The following is a 25,614-nucleotide window of genomic DNA, read 5'->3' on the forward strand; positions in this document are numbered from 1 at the left end:
TGATTTCACTTTCCCTTTTCCCTTTCATGCATTGGAGAAGGAAATGGCAACCCACTCCAGTGTTCTTGCCTGGAGAATCCCAGGGACAGGGGAGCCTGGTGGGCTGCTGTCTATGGGGTCACACAGAGTCGGACACGACTGAAGCAACTTAGCAGCAGCAGCCACCTGGGAAGCCCCCAAAGGGAGTAGGGTGAATAGTAAAACAGAAAACTTTCTCCAAAAGACTTTCCTTGATGCTGCTCATCTCTAGGCTCCTGCCCCAGCCTGAGGTGGATGGTCCTCTCTGAAACATCAAGCCTCTCGGGTTATCCTTTGCACAGCACTTGTTGCCTCTAACAGCTAATGATAGGGCGTGATGACACACCTGAGGGATGATTGACAATGTGTCCATGTTGCTGTGCTTAGTGTCTGCACAGCGCCCAAGCTGCAACAGACAGTTCACTAGGTGCCTGAAATGTGAGTAAATGTGCTTCAAGCAAACTTTTAACTCTATTGTTCTTAGAGTCTACATGGCTCTTGAAATACCAAGTCCTCTCCTTTTGAGGGTAAGAAACTTATAAATCAACATGGCTAAGTAGAAGTAACACAGAGTTAAAATCAGATGGATTTGAGTGTACATACTTTGTCTAGCTTGGGCTTCCCTGGTGGCTCAGATGGTAGAGAATCTGCCTGCAATGTGGGAGACCTGGATTCGATCCCTGGGTTGGGAAGATCTCCTGGAGAAGGGCATGGCAATTCACTCCAATATTCTTGCTTGGAGAATTCCCATGGACAGAGGAGCCCGATGGGCTACAGTTCGTGGCATTGCAAAGAGTCTGACATGACTGGGCAACTAAGCACAAGCACAGAACTTTGTCTAGCTTACTTTTGAAGACAATAATACATGTGTTGTTGCTGTTGTTGAGTGGCCAAGTCATGTCCAACTCTTTGTGACTCCATGGACTGCAGCATGCTAGGCTTCCCTGTATCTCCCGGAATTTGCTCAAACTCAGACCCGTTGAGTGGGTAATGCTATCCAACCATCTCATCCTCTGTTGTCCCCATCTCCTTGTGTCTTCAATCTTTCCCAGCATCAGGGTCTTTTCCAATGAGTCAGCTCTTTGTATCAGGTGGCCAAAGTATTGTCACTTTAGCTTCAGCATCAGTCCTTCCAATGAATATTCAGGGCCGATTTCTTTTAGGATTGACTGGTTTGACCTCCTTGGAGTCCAAGGGACTCTCAGGCATCTTCTCCAGTATCACAGTTCGAAAGCATCAGTTCTTCAGCACTGAGCCTTCTTTATGGTCCAACTCTCACATCTCTACGTGACTACTAGAAAAACCATAGCTTTGACTGTATGGACCTTTGTCAGTAAGGTGACATCTCTACCTTTAAATGGACTGTCTAGGTTTATCATAGCTTCCTATCCAAGGAGCAAGCATCTTTTACTTTCATGGCTGCAATCACTGTCTGCAGTGTTTTGGAGCCAAGAGAAATAAAATATGTCATTATTTCGACTGTTTTTTCCTTTCTATTTGCCATGAAGTGATGGCAAATATATAATAATACATATAATCTTTAGGATCATCCTATGACGTAATGCTTGTATCAGGTACATACTGGTAATTTAGAAATGGCACACATGTGTGCCACACACATGCACACACATGCACGCATACCAACATACATATTATGGTTGTATCTATAGATATTCATTTTGAAATTTTAAAATTCTGATTGCAGTTCTGCTAACTTTAATATTTCTTTTAAACAAAACTAAAGCAAAGGTGAATCACAGACTGAGCTTTGCAAGGTTAAGATTTATTTTTAGACCCAGAGAGCTTTGGAAGAAGAGTCTATGTCGCTTATGTTTCAGTTCTGGAAATAGACCCAAGACTTGAAGTGCAAAATGACACGGCCCAGTGAGGTGTTTCTAGGACATATTATCAGCCCTGGAGCAGATGAGCCCGAGCAAATCTATTTTGTCAGGACAAAATTTCTCACTGCCAGTGAACCTGGCCTGTGGAAGACAGAGTGGAGGAGACAGAAGTAGGCAACTAAGCCATGTGTTTCTTGGCAGAAAAATGTGGCTCTCTAGACACACTACTTTGATAAAAGTCCTGTCTCTCTGAGCCATGCTGATGTGATGGTGGCAGTCTCCTCTTGCCTGCTCCTTTCTTTTTCTTGTATGTAAAACGCTGAGTGTTTTCATGGGCAAATGAAACTTTCTAGGACTCACAGGAACTCAAATAGCCCAGCATTCAAACCATTATTCCTATCTGTTTATTGCCCACTAGGACCCACCTTACACAGGTGTAGTGATGGAAGCTTGGTTAATCCCAGCACTATTTTCAAAGCTATGAATCTGGCAATATGAAGACTTTGCTGAACTAAGGTTCTTATTGTTACGACTACACTGAAGGAAATATTCTCGAGACAGCCTTTCTGGACCTTTCTCCCTAGCTTCAGGCAGCTTTTTTCAGTCTTTTTGTTGCCATCACTGAACATTGTATACATCTGATCCCAGCATTTCCTGTGCAGTGTTGTCGTTTCTCCACCTCCCAGGCCTTTCATATGTGTCAGGTCCTTGGCCCAGGGATCAGGCCCCACTTCTCACCTGGGTCCAGGTTCTGTATGATGCACAGGAGACATGCCTTATCCCAGACTAACCTTGAGTTTACTTCCAAGAACTTGCTGTCTTTCAAGAAATCATTCCTTTTCTCAATAGTTTCCCTCTATAGCTCTGATGAAAACTGGGGAATTAGCAACTGCATTTATAATCTAAGGCTTATTAAGGAACCTTCAAAATCTTCCATCCCTTTCTCTTATCTGATTATTTTATATGAGGCTTCTAAGATAATGGATTATGAATTTGAATATTTTTAAGGATGGGGAATAGCTAGACATCTGTCTTTTTTGTATCTTGAGTGTTATTACCAGAAACGATTTGTTTTATTTTGTTTATCATTAATTTCATTGAAGAAGGCAACTTAAGACAGAGCCCTTTGGAAATTGTAAGGGCACTTAACTTATGGACATATGAAGAGACCTCTGGTGGAACTTGTAGGAAAAGGCCATATTAAATCCTCCTACAAGATAGGACAGAGACTCTCATCAGTGCAGGAGAGACGTGCTCTATGTCAAGCACCTACTGTGTCCTAGGCGAGACCTCTTTTGTTTATCCCAGTAATTCTAACAGACAGCTATTATAATCTCCATTGCATAGGGGAGAAAATTAATTGTAAAAAGGGCTTCATTTATTCATTCAGTTGACTCATAAAAGATACTTTTCTAGGTGATGGTAACGAACACACTGTTTACATATAGGCAAGGCCTATGTGTCCATTAGAAGAATGGATAAAGAAGATATGGTACATGTATACAATGGAATATTACTCAACTGTAAAAAGAATGAAATAACATCATTTGCAGCAACATGGGTGGGCCTAGAGATTATAGTATTAGGTGAAATAAATCAGAAAGAAAGAAATATATCATACTATACCACTTTATATGTGAAATCTAAAAAAAAAAAAAAAAAGATACAAATGAACTAACTTACAAAACAGAAACAGACTCATAGACTTTAAAAACAAACTTGTAGTTACCAAATGGGAAACATGGGAGAGAGGTATAAATTAGGATAGTGTATATAAACATATATACGGTACTATACATAAGACAGATAATCAATAAGGACCTACTGTATAGCACAGGGAATTCAGTATTCTGTAGTAACCTATATGGGGAAGGAATCTGAGAAAGAAAGGGTATATGTATATAAATCACTAGCTGTGCACCTGAAACTTTACGCAACATTGTAAGTCAACTAGTCTCCAACGCAAAATAACAATTGCCTGATAAACACAGGCAAGTTATCTGTCCTACAGCCCAGAGATGCTCCTGCTCTGATCTTCCAAAGGTCAGCATGGGTCAGAATCTAAAAAGAAATCTGGGCTCTGGATTCTAAATTAGTGTCCATTTCATTACATCCCATTATACTGAATCCGCTTGTTCTGCTGTGGCCTCTCTGTACTTTGTTGTCCTTTAGTCACTGAGTTGTGTCTGACTCTTTGTGACCCCGTGGACTGTAGCCGCCAGGCTTCTCTGTCTATGGGTTTTCCCAGGCAAGAATAGTGGAGTGGGTTGCCATTTCCCCCTCCAGGGTATCTTCCCAACCCAGGAATCAATCCCACATCTCTTCATTGGCAGGTGGATTCTTTACCACTGAGCCATCTGGGAAGCCCCTTCTGTACATTGCTACTACTAGGTTGCTTCAGTCGTGTCCGACTCTGTGCGAACACATAGATGGCAGCCCACCAGGCTCCCACGTCCCTGGGATTCTCCAGGCAAGAACACTGGAGTGGGTTGCCATTGCCTTCTCCAATGCATGAAAGTGAAAAGTGAAAGTGAAAGTGAAGTTGCTCAGTCGTGTCCGACTCTTCGAGAACCCATGGACTGCAGCCTACCAGGCTCCTCCGTCCATGTGAGTTTCCAGGCAAGAGTACTGTGCATTAGATTCTGGCAATTCACCTTCTGTATAGATCAGAAAGCAGGAGAAACATCATTATGCTTCATTTCTCATTCTCATTCTGGTACGGTAGGACAGGACCCTCACCATCTTACTCATCTTCTCAGCAATATATCTCGTTGTACAAATTACCATGTAATGAGTAGTCACATCCTTTTGGTACCATTGAACTGATTAAGATGTTCCCCACATATTAGCTAAAGTGACATCACGGGGCCAAAATCTTGTGAGACATCTCTATTTATAGATGAGGTAACAGGGCAATTTATCTTAGTCTCAAAATGTCACTAAATGATGGAGGTGTTACTGTCTTATGACTCCAAGTTCAAAGAACCAACAGTTAAGAGGATTTGACAATGGGCATTTCCCAGGTGCTTTACATACTTTTTATCATGTAATCCTAATCTAGCAAGTGACAGAGGAAAAACTGGGACTGTAGTCTGGTTGATTTCAAAGCTTAATCTCTTTTTGCATAACCTCTTTTTACAGTAGCCACAGTCATTTATCTTCACAATCAAACATGCTGCCATTTTAAGCATCTAGCAAAGGAAAGATGGTGGAGAAAATTGATGCTATTGTATTTCTTTTTAGATAAGCAAGCCCAAGTGACTCATTGAATAAAGATCTTGCTTGGGTTCAAACACCTTGTGAATGGCAGACAGGGGATGAAGGCTCAGGCTTTCTGGTTCTGAGCCAATGGCTGTCCTCTTGTTCTAGCCTTCTAAACCTTGGTGCCCAAAGCTTGAGAAAACAAAGAAACTCAGTTTTACTTAATAATCCATTCAATGGCTTCCCAGGAGGCTCCGTGGTAAAGAATCTGCATGCCAAGCAGGAGATACAAGTTTGATCCCTGGGTTGGGAGGATCCCTTGGAAAAGGAAATAACAACCCATTCCAATATTCTTGCCTGAGAAATCCCATGGACAGAAGAGCCTGGTGGGCTACAGTCCACTGAGTTGCAATGAATCAGACTTGACTGAGCGACTAAACCACCACCACCACCAATCCATTTCTTCATGACCCAGATAACCACAATGGTGCAATCACTCACCTAGAGCCAGACATCCTGAAATGCAAAGTCAAGTGGGCCTTAAGAAGCATCACTACAAACAATGCTAGTGAAGGTGATGCAATTCCAGTTGAGCTACTTGAAATCCTAAAAGATGATGCTGTTAAAGTGCTGCACTCAATATGCCAGCATATTTGGAAAACTCAGCAGTGGTCATAGGACTGGAAAAGGTTTAGTCTTCATTCCAATCCCAAAGGAAGGCAATGCCAAAGAATGTTCAAACTACTGCACAATTGCACTCATCTCACACGCTAGCAAATTAATGCTCAAAATTCTCCAAGCCAGGTTTCAACAATACATGAACCACGAAATTCCAGATGTTCAAGCTGGATTTAGAAAAGGCAGAGGAACCAGAGATCATTTGTCAAAATCCTTTGGATCATAGAAAAAGCAAGATAATTCCAGAAAGACATCTACTTCTGCTTTATTGACTATGCCAAAGCCTTTAACTGTGTATATCACAACAAACTGTGGAAAATCCTTCAAGAGATGGGAATATCTGACCACCTTACCTGCTTCCTGAGAAATATGTATGCAAGTGAAGAAGCAACAGTTAGAACTAGACATGGAACAATGGTCTGGTTCTAAATTGGGAAAGAAGTACATCATGGCTATATATTGTCACCATACTTCTTTAATTTATATGCAGAGTACATCATGAAAAATGCCACGCTGGATGAAGCACAAGCTGGAATCAAGATTGCCTGGAGAAATATCAATAACCTCAGATACGCAGGTGACACCACGCTTATGGCAGAAAGCGAAGAGGAAATAAAAAACCTCTTGATGAAAGTGAAAAAGGAGAGTGAAAAGCTGGCTTAAAACTCAAAATTCGAAAAATGAAGATCATGGCATCTGGTCCCATCACTTCATGGCAAATAGATGGGGAAACAATGGAAACAGTGACAGACTTCATTTTTTTGGGCTCCAAAATCACTGCAGATGGTGACTGCAGCCATGAAATTAAAAGATGCTTGCTCCTTAGAATTAAAACTATGACCAGCGTAGACAGCATATTAAGAAGCAGAAACATTACTTTGCCAACAAAGGTCTGTCTAGTCAAGGCTATGGTTTTTCCAGTAGTCATGTACAGATGTGAGAGTTGGACTATAAAGAAAGCTGAGTGCTGAAGAACTGATGCTTTTGAACTGTGGTATTGAAGAAGACTCTTGGACTGCAAGGAGATCAAACCAGTCAATCCTAAAGGAAATAAATCCTGAATATTCATTGGAAGACTGATGCTGAAGCTGAAACTCCAATACTCTGGCCACCTGATGCGAAGAACTGACTCATTGGAAAAGATGCTGATGCTGGGAAAGATTGAAGGCAGGAGGAGAAGGGGATGACAGAGGATGAGATGGTTGGCATCACTGACTCAAGGGATATGAGATTGAGCAGGTTCCTGGAGTTTGCGATGGACATATAAACCTGACATGCTGCTGTCCATGGGGTTACAAAGAGTCAGACAGGACTGAGAGACTGGACTGAATGCCCTTACTTTCAACTCTCAAATAAGGGAGATTTGGTCTTCCTGGGAGGACAGAAGCAGCAGTCTTCATTGGCTTAGAAGGAAGCAGGTTTTCCAGACATCATTAAGCATTCTCATCCAAGGAATGTATTTCTCTTCTGTGTGTACCCGGCAAACTCCTGAAAGTGAAAGTTAGTCACTCTGTCCTGTCCGACTCTTTGCAACCCCATGGACAGTAGCTCCCAGGTTCTTTTGTCTGTAGAATTCTCCAGGCAAGAATCCTGGGGTGGGTAGCCATTTCACCTCCAGGGTATTTCCCTGACCCAGGGATTGAACTCAGGTCTCCTTCATTGCAGGCGGATTCTTTACTGCTGAGCTACGAGGGACTTGTCTTCAACACAAGCTCTGGGGAAACCTTTCTGTGAGTCTCACTTAAGTCTCTGCAGCTCTGCACCTCTCACTTACCCCTCTGGGGTGGATGCAGGTGCCCTTACTTCTGAGTTCCTGCACTACCCTGCACTTTCATCTGCACATAATATACGTCACTGTTTGGAAACTCCTTGCTTACTGACCCGTTGTTCTATTGGCTCCACTGGATTGTTAAATATGGGACTGAGACATCTCCTTCTATTTGTCTCTAACAGCCAGCACAGAGCCTTGCACATAGGAAATAAATGGATGAATGGATGCACAAATGAATATAGATGCTGGATTGAATTAACATATGGATGAAGAAAGAAGAGAATAGAGGACTGAATCAATTAAAGTCTTAATTTAAACACTGCTAACTGGCTGTATTTCAGTGACTGAATTATAAAGAAACAATTAGATATGTCTACACATGCATATAGGTTTCCGGGTGGCTTGGTGGTAAAGAATCCGCCTGCTAAGCTGGAGACATGGGTTTGATCCCTGGATTGGGAGGATCCCCTGGAGAAGGAAATGGCAACCCACTCCTGTATTCTTGCCTGGGAAATCCCATGGACAAAGGAGCCTGTAAAAGTAGGATACGACTTAGGTACTAAACAACAACATGTGCATATATTGCTTGAATATACCTGTAGTTATACTTATATCAACATTATGTACCTACTACATAAAGTTAAAAATCACCCTGCTCCCACATGCAGAGACCGACCACTACTAACATTTTAGTATACATTCTTCCAGAATTTTCTGAACCTAAAATGTTATAGCAATCTGTAACAGGAGTACCATTTTTGGCTGCTTTTACTTTTTTTAAAATGCCTTTCTGATTTATCTTTGTGTGGTATATGAATGTGTTCCTATTTTACAATTAGAGGAAATAAATTTTTTAAAATGTTATTTCTTACGTTGAAAAAGCTAGTACAACTTAGAGTTTCTCTTAAATTGAGACCGTAACTGCTGAGAATAGCTATAATCTATGAAGGTTTAAACCATGTTCAAGATAATGTTCTAGGCATTCATATATTAAGTCATTTAGTAAATCAGGACAATGTAATAAAATAACAATTATAATTATTATATTGAAGATAAAATAATTATATTAATTATTATTATTATTTACATTGCCTAGATTAAGAAATTGAGGAGCACAGAGGTTTAGTAACCTGTCCAAGGTCACACAACTGATAAGTTATCAAAGATAACTTGATTAAGAGGAAAGAGATACCTAGTACTGGTGTTTTTACAGTTTATTTATTTAATCCGTCTTTTTATTACATTGTTGTTTAGTCACTGAATCATGTCCACCTCTTTGTGACCCCATGGACTGTAGCCCACAAGGCTCCTCTGTCCCTGGCATTTTCCAGGCAAGAATACTGGAGTGGGTGGCCATTTTCTTCTCCAGGGTATCTTCCTGGCCCAGGGGTTGAACCTGGGTCTCCTGCATTGGCAGGTGAATTCTTTACTACTGAGCCATTGGGAATGCCTTTTATTACATTAGATGGAGTATTATTATCTCCTACTGATCTAGGGCACTGTGGGACAGAGAAATGACATGAGCAGTCCAGCTTTCTAGTCTTAAGAATTGTCATAGCTGGTATTAGAGCCCAAGCTCCATAACCATTCCTTCACAGCATTAAGGTCATTCATGTATTTTGGATTTATTTATTGCTATGTTTATTTGTTTGCTCATTTATGCATACAAGGATTAACTGGTAGTACATATATAGACCTATTAATACAGGCACATAACAAGCAATAATAGCTTCATACAGACTTCTATCTGATACTGTTTTTCCTTTTTAATATATAGGGCAGCCCTGGAATCCTCTATCTCTGATGAGTACATGGAATGAGATACTGTATACAAATATGAATAATACAAAGTCTGGCAAGTAGTAAGAACTTAATTCATGTTCATTGAATGAGCATTTGCAAAGCTGTGATGAATCATATTGAGGAAAGAACACATCAATCCCAGGGATGTGTTACTTTATATAAAAATAAGAGCATCATTGATAAAACTGAAAACATGGAAATTCTTTTATTCTATTTTTAATTAAAAATTTACCAAAATAAATTAAAAAATTGAATTCCATAGGGTGAAAGGAAGAAACTTATTTCTTGTGGCATAATGAACAAGATACTCTGACAAAAACTTCCATAGAAAATAGTTAAAAAAAAAATTTGCAATTGATTGCTGGCAACAGTAAGAACTGCTCTGAGAGAGCTCAGATTTAAATGAAGTGAGAACTCAGAGATGGAAACAGAACACTGAAAACAGCCCTCTCCTTGATGGCATTGCTAAAACGGGGGTCGGGGGATGGGCTTTGATTTTTACGGCCTCATAGAACACTGAGAATTTTAAATATTGAGAATTTAAGATATTCTGTGCTCAGGGACTAGTCGGAGACCCTGCCCCCACACAAGTGTTAGTGTTAGTCGCTCAGTTATGTCTGATTCTTCGCAACCCCATGGACTGTAGCCCACCAGGCTCCTCTGTCCATAGGACACACAATCATTGTGTCCAAAATGAGACAAATAAATAAGTTTCACTGGGTTCATCATAGTGAAAGTGCAGAAAACCAAAGACAAAGAGAAGACCCTCGAAGCATCCAGATGGAAAAGAAATATTACCTCCAAAAAAATGACAATTGTAATTAATTTTTCAGTCCCAACAGTGGTTGGAAACAGAGTGTAGAAAAATAACTTTATAGTTCAGAGGGAAGATAACGGTCAATCTGGAATTTTTGTCCAATGAAGATATCATTTTAAGAATGAGGGAAAAGTAAAGACATTTTAATATTCTTATGAGGGGCCTTGACATGAAAGAAAATTCCAAATTGTGCTCTACTGAGAGGAGGTGATCTTCACAAGAATGTTTGAGAAATAAAAAGAAAAAAAATGACCAAATATTACATTAAATATTTGGATAAATATTTTAAAACACTGACTATTTAAAACAATACTACAGTCTTAAAAACTGACTCATTGGAAAAATCCCTGAAGCTGGGAAAGATTAAAGGCAGGAGAAGGGGATGACAGGGGTTGAGATAGTTGGATCGCATCACCGACTCGATGGACATGAGTTTGAGTAAGCTCTGGGAGTTGGTGAAGGACACGGAAGCTGGCATGCTGCAGTCCATGGGGTCCCAAAGAGTCAGACAGGACTGAGCAAGTGAACTGAACTGAATGGTTTAAAGGGGTTAACAAATAATATAGAATTAAAATACATGACTGCAGAAGCATATAAATTGTGAATGGATGATTAGAAATAAAGTATTGAAAAATGCATATATTATTCTAAAAGAGGGTTAAATAACCTTGAAAATGAGTGTTAGTTGTTCAGTCATGTCCAGCTGAGCCATTTCCTCCTCCAGGAGATCTTCCTGACTCAAGGATTGAACCTAGGTCTGAGCCATCCGAGGAGTCCCTTAGATGTTTGTAATTTAATTATATATTAAAAATATCTAAGGAGATCACAGAAAGAGAATTATAAGTCATACTTAATAAACTAGTAGAGGTATAATGGAGTGAGGAAAAATATATATATATACACATGCATGCACATGTGCATATAAAACCAGAAGAAAGAAAAACTGAAGACCAAAAAGAAAAAAAAAAAAACACAAAAAACAAAGAAAAAAGGACAGGTAAATGGAAAAACAATATAAAGTATAGTAACAAACTGAGAAATTATACAAATTATAAATTGGGCAAATTCTTTATTTAAAGTCAGTTTTATTTTATTAGATCAAGCAAATCACAAAACATTTACTTCAGCTTTATTAACTACGCCAAAGCCTTTGACTGTGTGGATCACAACAAACTATGGAAAATTCTTCAAGAGATGGGGATACCAGACCACCTTATCTGCCTCCTGAGAAATCTGTATGCAGGTCAAGAAGCAACAGTTAGAACTGAACATGGAACAATAGACTGGTTCCAAATTGGAAAAGGAGTATGTCAAGGCTGTATAAAATCACCCTGCTTATTTAACTTATATACAGAGTGCATTATGCAAAATGCTGGGCTGAATCAAGCACAAGCTGGCATCAAGATTGCCAGGAGAAATATCAATAACCTCAGATATGCAGATGACACCACCCTTATGGCAGAAAGTGAAGAGGAACTAAAGAAACTCTTGATGAAAGTGACAGAATAGTGAAAAAGTTGGCTTAAAACTCAACATTCAAAGAATGAAGATCATGGCATCTGGTCCCATCACTTCATGGGAAATAGATGGGGAAACAGTGGAAACAGTGACAGACTTTATTTTTTTGGGCTCCAAAATCACTACAGATGGTGACTGCAGCTGTGAAATTAAAAGATGCTTGCTCCATGGAAGAAAAGCTATGACCAACCTAGACAGCATATTAAAAAGTAGAGACATTACTTTGCCAACAAAGGTCCATCTTGTCAAAGCTATGGTTTTTCTAGTAATCATGTATGGATGTGAGAGTTGGACTCTAAAGAAAGCTGAGTGCCAAAGAACTGATGCTTTTGAACTGTGGTGTTGGAGAAGACTCTTGAGAGTCCCTTGGGCTGCAAGGAGATCCAACCAGTCCATCCTAAAGGAGATCAGTCCTGGGTATTCATTGGAAGGACTGATGTTGAAGCTTAAACTCCAATACTTTGCTCATTTGATGTGAAGAGCTGACTCATTGGAAAAGACATTGATGCTGGGAAAGATTGAAGGCAGGAGGAAAAGGGGACGACAGAGGATGAGATGGTTGGATGGCATCAATGACCAATGGAGATGAGTTTGGATGAACTCTGGGAGTTGGCGATGGACAGGGAGGCCTGGCATGCTGTGGTCCGTGGGTCATGAAAAGTCAGACATGACTGAGTGACTGAACTGAACTGAACTGAAAGAATACATATTCAAGAGCCAATTCATTGATAAAGTGCAAACTGGGGTTTGCAAATTTCTAGATATCCTGAGTTACTACAAAGTTATAGCAATTAAAACTTGTGTAATTGACATGGCGAAACATGGCACAGTAGAGAATGGCCAGAAAATGATCCACCTGTTTAAGAAAATTTGGTTATGATGTTTCAAATCAGTGTAGAAGGGGTAGGTAGGCTTTTTTATTATATGTTGCTAAGTAAATTATCTGTATGAAAAACAACAATTCTCCCCTACTTCTCTTTGTTGTTCAATCACTAAGCTGTGTCTGACTCTTTGCAACCTCACAGACTATAGCACACCAAGCTCCCTTGTCCTTTGCTATCTCCTGGAGTTTGCTCAGACTCATGTCCATTGAGTTGATACCTAACCATCTCAGCCTCTACTGCCCCCTTCTGCCTTCAGTCTTTCCCAGGACAAGTGTGTTTCCCAATGAGTCAGCCGTTTGTATCAGGTGACCAAAGTATTGGAGTTTCAGCTTCAGCTTCAGGCCTTTCAATGTATATTCAGGGTTGATTTCCTTTAGGATTTCCTGTTACACTCAAAGTAATCAATTGCAGACTGATTAAAAGCAAAATTTATGATTTTGGAATTCAATCTAGGGAGCTACTTTACTGATCTCAGGATAAGGAAAGTTTTTTTCAAACAATACTAAAATTGAATAAAAAAAGAAAAGTTGGTGATGCTTGATGGCCTCAAAATTATGCAAAAGAAAACATTAAAAGAGAAAGAAACTTAAGTCACAAACTGGAAAAATGTACAGAATAAAGAAATAACTTACATAACTCAATATGAAAAAGACAAAAAGCCTTATAGAGGAGTAAGCAAACGATTTCAACTAGTACTGTGGGCAAAAAAGAAAAGCATAATGGCTAATAGGTATCTGAAATGATGCTTGACCATATCTGTGGTCAACAAAAGGCAAATCAAAACCACCTACCAGTTCGGTGAACAAGACAACTGCCAGTATGGATGATTAATGAGATGGCATAGCCAATAGGCCATGTACACACACTTGTGGGAGTGCAAACTGGCCTGATGACTTTGGAAACTGTGGCATGACCTGTTGGAATTTACAGCTGTGCATATCTTGCAATCCAGAAATTTCCATCCTGAGAATATACCTTTATATACAGATGTGTGTGTGCTCATTTGCTCAGTCATGTTCGAGTCTTTGCCACCCCATGAACCGTAGCCTGTCAGCCTCCTATGTCCATGGAGGATTTCCCAGGCAAGAATACTGAAGCGGGTTGCCATTTCCTTCTCTGGGGGATCTTGCAGACCCAGGGAGTGAAACTGTGTCTTCTGTGTCTCCTGCCTTGCAGGCAGATTCTTCACCTGCTGAGCCATTAGGGAAGCCCTTATATACAGATACTCTTGAGTATATACTCCAAGACAAAAGCAAGAGTGTTCTTAGCAGCACTGACAATCCAAATGTCTATTGATTGGACAGCAATACATAGTAATATATGCACGTAAAAAAATCTTACATAGGCATGAAACTGCAGGAATTATGATTATCCACAATAGCAAAGGATTATCTCTGAAATGTAAGCTGGGATAGTCATAAAACAGATTGTAGAATGATGACTATTACGTACAGAGCCCAGATTATGTTCCATTTATGTGTAAATGTCTTATTATATCAATCAGCTCATTTACTGGTCACAAGACCACCACAATTTTGGGGCCCCTGGATCAGATATCCTCAACATGAGGATTAGGAGAATATGTTGCCTCACCAATTTAGGGACAACGCCCCTTGTCAGCTCGGAAGCAGTTATGGGATGAGAACGACACCCCTTTTCCCTAGGCAACATAATTCTCCTAAAAGAAAAAGGGGGAATGAGAGAGTCATTTCCTAGGCAGGTTGATAGGGAGTCTAGGGGTCCCCAAGGAGAGAGGGGTCTGGAATTCTCAAGGAGGAAGAAAGGACAAACTTTTTTTCTTTCTCTATATTCCTTAGGATTATATAACAATAATGTATCCTGCCTGAGGACAGTCTTTGGATTAAACTTTCTGGCTAATTCTGTTATCTTAAAATGTAAATTATGGGAGTAGGTCTGATGAAGTCTTTACAACCTCCAGACATTCTTTGGATTATATAACCTCATTGTTAACACTAGCAAGCGGGTACTCTTTCTGCCCCCTTCTGATGCCTATGTCAGAAGCTTTCTCTATCTCCTTTATACTTTAATAAAACTGTATTACACAAAAGCTCTGAGCGATCAAGCCTTAAAAAAAAAAAAAAAAAAAGAAAGCACTGCTATTATTTTCATTTTGTAGTTGAGAAAACAGATGCAGTAATGTTTACTAACACTCAAGATCTCAAGAGTTGGACATGACTGAGGGACAACCACTTTAACTTTTAAGATCTCGTAATGGAACCAAAGGAAACAGTTATTAAAAACCAGGCAGTCTGGGTGCACAATAGACCCTCTGGTGTGATTTTTTGATCTGAAGTTCAAAAACAAGCAAAACCAAATTATTGTTAATTATATAGTCATATATTATAAAATTAAAAATAAAAGTGAGTGAATGATTAACACAAAATTCAGGACAGTTGTTCCCTGTGTGTGAAGGGCTGAAGGTAAGCAGTTGTGATCACAGAAAAGTGAATGAAAACTGCAAAAATAATAGTAATTAAAAAAACTGAGAACGAATGAACATATCGACTGTTTTATTGTTCTTTACACCTCATGCATATTTTATGGCTATTCTTTTGTTCCTATTCAATATTTAAAGTAATTGCAGATAATAAAGGAAGAGAATGAAACCTTGCGAAATGGCAGAAAAAAATCTTCATGTTTCTTCTTCAAGAAGTTTCTTGTATCTTTGCTGATAGAATCCTTAGAAAAGCCCACAGAAGCTGACCTGGATGTAGAATTTTCATTATTCAAAGCATTTTTGTTTAAACAAACAATGGCACCAAATGGCAGGATAAATGCTCTAATTGCAGCCTATTTACAAAGAACATGGCAGGGCAGCAAACATCCATCCCCCCAACATGAGATTTTAAGCATTGCAACTGAGATTCAGGCCTTCATCCTCCTTCTGGTTATGGATTGAAGGGCCTTCTTTTCCCATCGTTAAAGAGATATGGGAACTAGAATTCCACCAGCCATCATAAATTGCTAAGAAATTCTCTCTCCAATTACTTAGATTCAGTTTTGAAGCAACAAAATTCAAATTATCAGTCAATGTAACATTGCCCTTTATATTAAATCCTGATTGAGCTTTTCCAGCTGCAGTGATTTCTTAAGTCTATCCCTACTCTTCCTCCATTTGCTACTCGGTAACTTTCCATCATTCTCCTAGCTCAGCCCAACTATCACCTCCTCTGAGGATGTCTTTTCTAATACCACCCTACCCTTTCCCAAGATTTGCTCTCTCACAGAGTAACCAGAACCTCTTCTGTGTGCCCTTAGCAGTTTGCACACACATGGAACAAAGCACTCCTTACTAGCCCTCTGCTCGCCCACAAGGAGCTGTTTGTTTATTGTCATTCTCCTCTGGAATGGATGTTTTCCCAAGTCCTACAAATATGTAAGTTGAATCCTGAATATCCAACAGACTCTAGCTTGTGGTAATAACTGCAATGATGAGAAAAATATCAGACAAAGGATTTTCCTGGTGGTCCAATGGTTAAGAATCTGTTTGCTAACGCAAGGCATGTGGGTTCGATCCCTGATCCAGGAAGATCCCGTATGCCACAGGGCAACGAAGCCCATGTGCCACAACTTCTGAGCCCATGCTCTAGAGCCCAAGCACCACAATGAAGAGTACCCCTGCTTGCCACAACTAGAGAAAGCCTCTGCACAGCAAAGAACCCAAGTAGTCAAAAATAAATAAAAATATGTAAATAAAAAGGACAATATCTGTCCTAGTCACCTCTTGCTACCTCAGACCCTCCTCCAAAGCAGCGCCTTAGAAACAATTTATTTTTTTCTCTCTTGGCTTTTAGCTGGATGGGTTCCTCTCAGGTTCTATCATGCTGTTGCGCTCTCAAAACTGGACTGAGCTGAATGCCCCAGAAGGCTTCTTGATCTTAAGCCTAGCGCCCAGTGACCCTCAGCCCCTCGCCTCTCCATGGGCTCTCTCTCCCCAGGGCTTCTCCACAGATTGGAGCTCCTCATAGCCTGACGGTCATAGCATGTGACAGCTGGAAGTGGTCTTCCAAAGGGAGAAAGCAGAGTTGCCTGGCTGTTAAAGCCTCTGCCCAGACCGGGCAGTGTCCCTCCTGCCATATGCCATTGTTCAGCACTGCCACAGGCCCTCACAAGCTAAGGGAAGTGGAGAAATTGATTGACTTCTGAACAGGGAGTGTCCAGGTCACTTTGCACTAGAGCAAGCGGGGTGGGAGATGTTGTTGCTGCCATGTTTAGAAAGTACCACCTGCTACAGTATCTACTGCATGCTTCCCTGTGCCAGCCAGGGTGCTACACCTATTGCATACATTGTTGCTTAACTGTCTCAAAAGCCCTTTTAGATGTCAGGTGTGTGTAAAGGAGAATATGCAAGCAACTGGTAATTTGATCTTTATGGAGTATCCAACCATAAATGATCCTTCTTATCTCTGATTTCTCTGCACCTTTATATAATAAAATACTATGGGATCATTATAAGCTATCATTGGGGGTCAGTTTCTCCAAACACTGGCCAGACTTATAAGTTTCCCTGGGTGTGCTGGATTTGCTCATTGCAGGTAACGAAACAGAGCATTTTAACATTTGGACATGGTTAGATGAATCGAGTTTGTCAAATTTGTCTGTGGGTTGTGTTCTCTTCTAGCAGTGGAAGAATATAAAATATGAGCTGCTTAAATGATGGAAGGTTCTATGGCTACGAAAATGACTTTAGTAACATTTGAAAATATTTATAATACATTCAAGTTAAAAAAATAAAATAGGATGCATAGCTGTATGAAAAAGCCATAAAGGAAAAATCCAGTAATGTTGACTCCTTTTCAGAGGCTTGATTAGTGGTATTTTTCTTTATGTAAATATATTTTGTATTTAGCAGTGAATATATATTACTTGAATGATAACAATAAACTCAAAGATGAAAATAAGTCACAACCTTCTTTATTTTTTGTGATGTTTTTAAAGGCCACCTAAAGAAAGAAAAGTCCAGCCTTATGGCTAGTTAGCAGAAGACTAAGTTTGTTAAGCTTCCCAAGTGGTGGTAGGTGAGTTCAGTCAGCTAGTTCCACCCCCAGCTGGTAATTCTGCCATTAAGAGAGAAGAAAGTCTACCTTCACACCCCTTGTTGCCCCATCACCACCCATCTTCATACGTCCCAGGACTAACCACACCTGCTACTCTTGCAATAGTGTCTTTGGCCTTGTCTGCAACCTCGGTCAAACTCTCGCCTGTATCTCAGCTATGTTCTCTCACAGCTTGTAGCTTTTTAATTGCCAGCCAACCACGAAGCTGAATCCTAGCTCCATGACTTTGATAGCACCAGTGGGCGAGCCTGGTTGCCCCGAGAGTTGGTTCGTAATTACTACTGAGTAACTGGGAAGCCAGCCATATTGATTCCCCTGCTGGATGCAAGGCTCTGATCTCAGGATGCCCAAATTGCTGCTTCTCATTTCCCCAAGGTTTGGTGGGATTTACACTTATTAATTCCTGCAAATCAAAACTCAGTTGCTCCCTGAGGTCAAAGGCAGTGGTGTTCACATGTATCAGGAAGGGAAATAATGACCTGGGGTTTACACAAGATTTTATTATTTTATCGTAAAACTGATATGCCACATCCAATACAAATAGAGAGAAATATTTATTGGGACTTCCTGTGTACTAAACATTGAAGTGGACCATTTCAAGAGAAACTGATATCCATTGCCACCCAGGGATGCAGTGAGTTTCATCAGGCGAGTTTTCAAAGAGAAAATATGCCCATACAAGGAAAGCAGTCATTCAGTTTGGGAATGTGTCCTTGGTGAGATATGCACAGGATTATTTTCCTAATCATTGTGTAGCAGCTCAATTTGGCACAAAGATCACGGACTTTGGAGTCAGAGAGATGTGGCTTCAAATGACTCCGAACTGGGTGGTTATCCAACGTGGCAGATCTTATGTGGCAATATGGGAAGCGTGTTTTAGTGCTGAACAGCCAGTCAGCACAGCAGAGATCCTCCTGCAAATTGATTAGTCGGGTGCCCGGCCTGTAGGCCTTACTGGCCAGGAAATTTTCATTCTACCCTTTCATTTTCATAACTGGGCTTCTCTGGTGGCTCAGTTGGTAAAGACTCTGCCTGCGATGCGGAAGATATGGGTTTGATCCCTGGATTGGGAAGATTCCCTCGAGGAGGGCATGGCAACCCACTCCAGTATTCTTGCCTGGAGAATCCAATGGACAGAGGACCCGGTGGGCTGCAGTTTATGAGGTCACAAAGAGTTGGATATGACTGAGCAACTAAGCACATATTTTCTTAACTAGATGCTGAATTCCAGTGAGTAAATTACTGTGGGAAAGTATCATTATTTTGCTTAATGATTAATGATTGGCATTGACTTGAAGCTGGCTTTGCTGATGTCAGTAAAAAGATAACCTTTCTTACAATTTTTAAACTCACTGTATCAGAAGGTAGTGAGCCTTTTATCCTAAGACTATTCAAGAAGAGCCTCTAACTGGGTTTCTTTTGGAGTTGATGAAAATGTTGAGGCATCTGATAAAGGACTTATATCTATAATATATAAAGAATATGAAAACACTAAAATTGATTGAGGATGATGGTTGCACAATTCTGTGAATATACTAAAAACCACTGAACACTTTAAAGAAATAAAGAAGCTTTCAAGTGGGAACAATCTAACCAGTCATTCCTATTCTATTTGTGTATAGAGTCCACTCATCTAAAAATGTATTTCCAGAACAGTAACCCTGAATACTCATTGGAAGGACTGATGCTGAAACTGAAGCTCCAATACTTTGGCCACCTGATGCATAAAGCCCACTCATTGAAAAAGGCCCTGATGCTGGGAAAGATTGAAGGCAGGAGGAGAAGGGGACGACAGAGGATGAGATGGTTGGATGGCATCACCGACTCAATGGACTTGAGTTAGGGCAAACTCCGGGAGACAGTGAAGGACAGGGGAGCCTGGTGTGTTGCAGTCCATGGGGTTGCAAAGAGTTCGACATGACTTAGTGACTGAACAACAACGGTACAGAACAGAAATAGGTAGAAAAGTTTTGGAGGTAAAGTGATCTTGAATTAACTAAAAGCTGAAATAGGCTTGGTGGTTGGTTTTAAACACAGTATACAGTTCCTAATGGGGGCTTCCTTGTGGCTCAGGTGGTAAAAAATCTGCCTGCAATGCAGGAGACCTGAGTTTGATCTCAGGGCTGGGAAGATTCCCTGGAGAAGAGAAAGGCTACCCACTCCAGTATTTTTGCCTAGAGAATCCCATGGACAGAGGAGCCTGACATGCCATAGTCCATGGGATCACAAAGAGTTGGACACAACTGAGTGACTAATACTTTCACTTTTCACAGGTTCTAATAAAGATTATGTGTGCATGCTAAAGAAAAAAGGAGAGTCTTAATTATATCTCTTAGAGCTATTACTAATGGGGTTACAACCATATATGGAAACTTGAGTTCCATACCATTAAGACTCTCTCTTTTAGAGACAAACATTTTTTAGCCATCAAAACTCATTCCAAAATAGACATGAGAGACAAGTTCCCCAGAGCAGGAAAAAAAATATTGTAAGTTCTGTTAGATGATTTGATTGAGCCTGTGTTCTTATGTAATACTAGACTATCACAGAATAATTGTATTACCTGTGATAAGACACCCAACGTCACATGCTGGGGATCATAGTGAAACAGGCTATTACTCCTAGAGTATAAAGTATTAAGTTAGATCTCAGCAATAAAACTGCCTCATAAAACTTTATAGGTAACCAGTGATATGTCCAAAGCCAAGGTCAAGATAAAACAAACCACCAGATAAAATACAGATCCACCATTTGCTTTCTAAATTCCTTACGTCTAGTGATTCAAGATATTTTGGAATTTAGAAAAGTAATATTGTATGTGTATTGAATACTATGTAATATTTCCAGTAAGTTCTGGAACAATAGGTAGTCATTAAACACAAAGTGTGTGGGTTTTTCACAGTAAGTGGGATAAATGAAGAACATCCATAACTTCACCTCATCGAGGGTCAAATTTTGTTCTCACTCTAGTTACCAAAAATTTTCAGTATTTGGAAGCCTCTTGACTTTGGAATTATAGCTACGGGATTGTGGATCTTATTTTAACACAAGCCTTAAAACACTCTGCTTTTGAAGAGGACTTACTAACATGGGACAATGATTATAACATAAAACAGTATTATTGAATGAATAACTGAAAACAATACAAGTTTTAAAAGTAGACTTCTTGAAATTTCCAAATATTACACAAGACATAGAATAATGAGAAGGACTGGTAACAAAACACGGTTATTTCTGGGTCCTAGGATAATTGGTGATTTTTGTTTCCTTCTTTGTATATTTGTATATTTTCTGAAATTTCCACGGGAACTAGGAATCATTTTAAGGGTAAACAAAGTGAGCTAACTGTTACACCCTCTCAGCACATTTCAAAGGGGGCACATCGGGGGTGCTTATTCCCTCATCAGTCCCTGATCTGAGCGTTTGAGTTCCCAAAGGAGCTGGGCCAGGGAGGGCATTTTCTTACTGGAAAGGCCTAGAAGCCATCACTCTAATGGTCTCTTCCAGAATACCCAGAACCGCAGCACCACAGTTCTTATCTGTTCTGTCCAGAATGATGGAGAGATACTGGAAACCAAATCGGGGACTCCTGTATCCAGCCCCAAGGGTGTCATGAGCAGTGGGCTCATGTGATCAGTCTACTCTAACTCCACCAGTTTGTTCCAAGGAAAGAGGCTTTATGTAGCTTGATTGATTACTAAGGAGTCTGGTTGCAGAGACAGTAAATGTAGAATAGTTTGCTAATTTCAGAAGCAATTTTGAATCAGGACAGCTGGACTCTGTAGCATTTGTGGAGCGTTCCCATCACTTTTAACCTAATACTAAAATGCTTTGCTTAATGTATGGCTAATGCTCTTGAGGGCAGGGGCTAGATCTTATTCATCTTCATAGGGGAGGGGCCTGGCTTAGTGCCCGGCATAGGATATATTATTCAGTAAATGTTTTTTTTTTTTTTTTTAACTTTTAATTTTATATTGGAGTACAGCTAAAAAGCCTCTTTATGAAAGTGAAAGTGGAGAGTGAAAAAGTTGGCTTTAAGCTCAACATTCAGAAAATGAAGATCATGGCATCTGGTCCCATCACTTCATGGGAAATAGATGGGGAAACAGTGTCAGACTTTATTTTTCTGGGCTCCAAAATCACTGCAGATGGTGACTGCAGCCATGAAATTAAAAGACACTTACTCCTTGGAAGGAAAGTTATGACCAACCTAGATAGCATATTCAAAAGCAAAGACATTACTTTGCCAACAAAGGTCCATCTAGTCAAGGCTATGGTTTTTCCTGTGGTCATGTATGGATGTGACAGTTGGACTGTGAAGAAGGCTGAGCGCCGAAGAATTGATGCTTTTGAACTGTGGTGTTGGAGAAGACTCTTGAGAGTCCCTTGGACTGCAAGGAGATCCAACCAGTCCATTCTGAAGGAGATCAGCCCTGGGATTTCTTTGGAAGGAATGATGCTGAAGCTGAAACTCCAGTACTTTGGCCACCTCATGTGAAGAGTTGACTCATTGAAAAAGACTCTGATGCTGGAAGGGATTGGGATCAGGAGGAGAAGGGGACGACAGAGGATGAGATGGCTGGATGGCATCACTGACTCGATGGATGTGAGTCTGGGTGAACTCCGGGAGTTGGTGATGGACAGGGAGGCCTGGCGTGCTGTGATTTATGGGGTCGCAAAGAGTCCGACACGACTGAGTGACTGAACTGAACTGAATAGCTGATCAATAATGTTGTGATAGTTTCAGGTGAACAGTGAAGTGACTCAGCCATAGATATACATGTAACCACTCTCCCACAAACTATCCATCCAGGCTGCCACACAACACCGAGTGGAGTTCCCTGTGCCATGCAGTAAATTGCCCATTTTAAATACAGCAGAGTGTACATGTCCATCCCAAAGGAGTCTTATGTTAAATAGCAGAAAAGCAATATAAAGCTTAAATTTACCATCTCAACTGTTTAAAGTATACTGTCCAGTCGTGGTAAGTATATTCATGCTATTGTGCAACCAAACTTCACAACATTTTGCCAAAGGAAACTCTATATACTTTAAACAGCTACTTATTTGCCCTGCCCTAGTCACTGGCAATGGCTGTTCTACCTTCTATAAGGAGCTCAGCCCAGTGTCCTGTGACAACCTGGGGCGGGGTGGGTGAGATGGTGGGGAAGATGGGAGAATGGTTCAGGAGGGAGGGGACATCTGTATACCTGTGGCTGATTCGTGTTGATGTGTGGCAGAGGCCAACACAATATTGTAGAGCAGTTGTCCTCCAATAATTGTATTTTGTTTTGTACTTCTCAAAAACAAATGAGCCAAAAAAATAAACAAATAAACTCACTGAAGGAATTTAAAAAAAGGGAAAGAAATTGACACTAGATGGATGATGCTTAAAGAGATTATGTTAAGTGAAATAAGCAATAAAAAGCAAGTACAGTAAATGCTTTTGACTCAGCTGATATATTTGAAGGGGAAAGCGTGAGCATATATTTGCACTGTGTATGTACCCATATGTGTGTGCATGTGCATAAATATATAATCTATTTCTATATCATCCTTTCATTTATGTTTATTCATTCTTTGTAAAACTGCCCAGTGGCTCAGAGTAAATAGCCGTAGTTACAAAGGCCATTTAGAATTTCATGTTAGAAAATCAGAATTCTAGATTATGGAATTGTAAGATATCTTAGACCAGAATTTTGCAAGCTTAGCTGCAGGTTAGACTCAGTTGTGCATTAGTAGAACGGCCCGCTGTTCAGGTATTCTGATTTCTTTGGTCTGGGGAAAGTTGCTGAAATTTTGTCTGGAGCTTCCTTGATGATTCTAATGGTCAGTCAAATTTAAAATCTACTGCCTTTAACAAACTGGGTTAATGATTTTCACAGAGGAAGGCGTGCTCCCTCCAAGGTGTAGCAGAACAAAATCTTGTGTGTATGTACAGTGTGTATATTTGTGTGTGTGTGTGTGTGTGTGTGTGTAGGGAGAGAAGAAAATTTCCATTTTACACTCATGTAACCTTTGATACGTAACTGCCTTCCCTGAGTTGACAAATACTCGAGATACTTCTGCAGGGTACTGCGATAGAGACAGCTCTGTGAACCATTCCTCTACAGTCAGATGCTGCTCAGACTTTAACAAGCTTATATAAATCAACTGGGGATCTTGTGAAAGTACAGATTCAGATTTAACATCCTCAGATAGAAAACTCATGATTATGATGTTATGATGATTTGATTTGTTTTCTGGTCTGTGTATGGGCAGCTTCATATCCAATATGACTCTACAGCTGAACTCAAAAAAACTACCGTTTGGGAAGGTTGATGAGAGCAACTGCTGAGCGACCAAGATCTGGCTAAAAGCAAAGCCATCTCAAGTCATGAAAGGGAGACACCTCTCCTATTTAGGAAGGAGATTATTGGCACAGAGCAGAACTGCAGAGAGAGAAACAGAAGCAAGGACTAAAGGGGAGGGATTCACGACCTCCAAGCCAGATAGAAGCCCGTAGCAAATATTGCTGAGACTGTCAAAGTAACCCTACTTTGCCCCCCAAGAGGGGTCTAAGTCTCTTGTTGGGCTATGCTTCTGTGTCACCCTGGTGTCAACCACATGCCCAGTGCCCACCTGTGATACCCGCATCACCTGGTTACCATGGGCTATCCCTGGGCAGTCTTCCTCTCCAGGCCAGATCCTTCTTCCCAGAGGAAGGGTTAATATATCCAGGGAGTTATTAACAGGTAAAACTTCCTGAATATTGTACGGCTATAAAACAGCAGGGCAAAGCAAGGGGTTGATACTAGGTCTGCCTGACTCTATAATCCTTGTTCTTTCTCACATGACTGCTCTTTTCACACAGAGGAGAAAAACAGTGCTGCCTCTCCAAACGGCAAAATAAATAAGTAGCTTGATTTTAAAATCAGGGCACCCAATTTTCCCAATTTAAAGGACTTTTGTTTTTCATCATAAATATTTCTTATACTTTGGAGGCCTGCTATCTTTTTTACTACTTCCGAAATGGGATGAATTTTTGCTGATTCAGATACACATTTAGACAGGATCCTAAACCAGCCACAGCACCCGCTCTGGGTGTTCCACAGACAGAAAGCTGGATTCCAGGCTCTCTCTGTGGGAATAAGTGTGCATGCTGCGGTTCTGTTAATTTTCATTTCACACCCTGGTGGGAGGTGGATGGGTGGTATTTCTGGATGCCCTCCTGGCATTCCGATGCTGGGTATCTAGTCTCTGCCTAACCCCACATCCCCGACTGCACTGGGGAAGAACAAGGAACCTCCTGCAGAAATCACTGAGTACCCACACATCCTCAAGCCCGTGGGCACCAGGGTGACACGTGGGCACACTGCATCCTTCCGGCGGTTCTCCCCAGCACCCTACTCCTGTCCCCATGGAGGAGACGCGAGGTGCACGCTCAAGGCGACCTTGCGGTACTTACGGTCTGTTCATCTTTCTTGGCACCCGGCAAATGAGAGGGATCTTCAACTCAGCCTGTGGAAACAAAAGCAAGCTCATTACTGGGCCTTCCCCAACATGTTTTAATTCTGGTGAATAGGCTCCTGTCGCTTCCTGTTAAGACGGGATACAGGTGGCAGCTTAGAGGAAACGACAGAGAGAGAATCAATCCAGGTTGATAATTGGTTTATTTCGGGAGGGGATGGGGGAGAGGACGTCTTCCCTGACACGCTGTCCTCTTTCTGTCAGCATTCATGTCAGCATTCATCCAATCTGCCCCCCGGGGAGCTGGGCAAACCTATCCTGAGCAAGCCTGGTTTTGCCTGACCTGCCATCGTGCTTCCCCTGGGCGCCCAGGGCGCATTAGCCCGAGCTCTGCTCTGGGGAGCCCAAGTGCGTGCAGAAAGGATGCTTTTCCTTTCAGAGTGCAACTTTGCCATGAAATATTTATTGGGAGTTACATTTATATACCGCGTCATGTAGGACACCACAGTTTATTTGTGGCTTGTATTCGCTTGCGTTGGAGAGATCATTAGTCCCA

The 25,614-nt window shown here is 40.8% G+C and overlaps 1 long non-coding RNA gene across 1 annotated transcript in view; it reads right to left on the reverse strand.

Moving 5' to 3' along the window:
• LOC129657314 (uncharacterized) overlaps positions 1 to 25,181 on the reverse strand; it is a 56,758-nt gene extending 31,577 nt beyond the window's left edge. Inside the window, exon 1 of the long non-coding RNA XR_008716667.1 lies at positions 25,057 to 25,181. This is a non-coding gene — a long non-coding RNA (uncharacterized LOC129657314). The remainder of the gene's footprint in view (positions 1 to 25,056) is intronic.
• Between the last annotated feature and the right edge of the window lie 433 nt (positions 25,182 to 25,614).

This window comes from Bubalus kerabau, chromosome 7 (assembly GCF_029407905.1).
Source record: "Bubalus kerabau isolate K-KA32 ecotype Philippines breed swamp buffalo chromosome 7, PCC_UOA_SB_1v2, whole genome shotgun sequence".
In the NCBI taxonomy this organism is placed as follows: domain Eukaryota; kingdom Metazoa; phylum Chordata; class Mammalia; order Artiodactyla; family Bovidae; genus Bubalus; species Bubalus kerabau.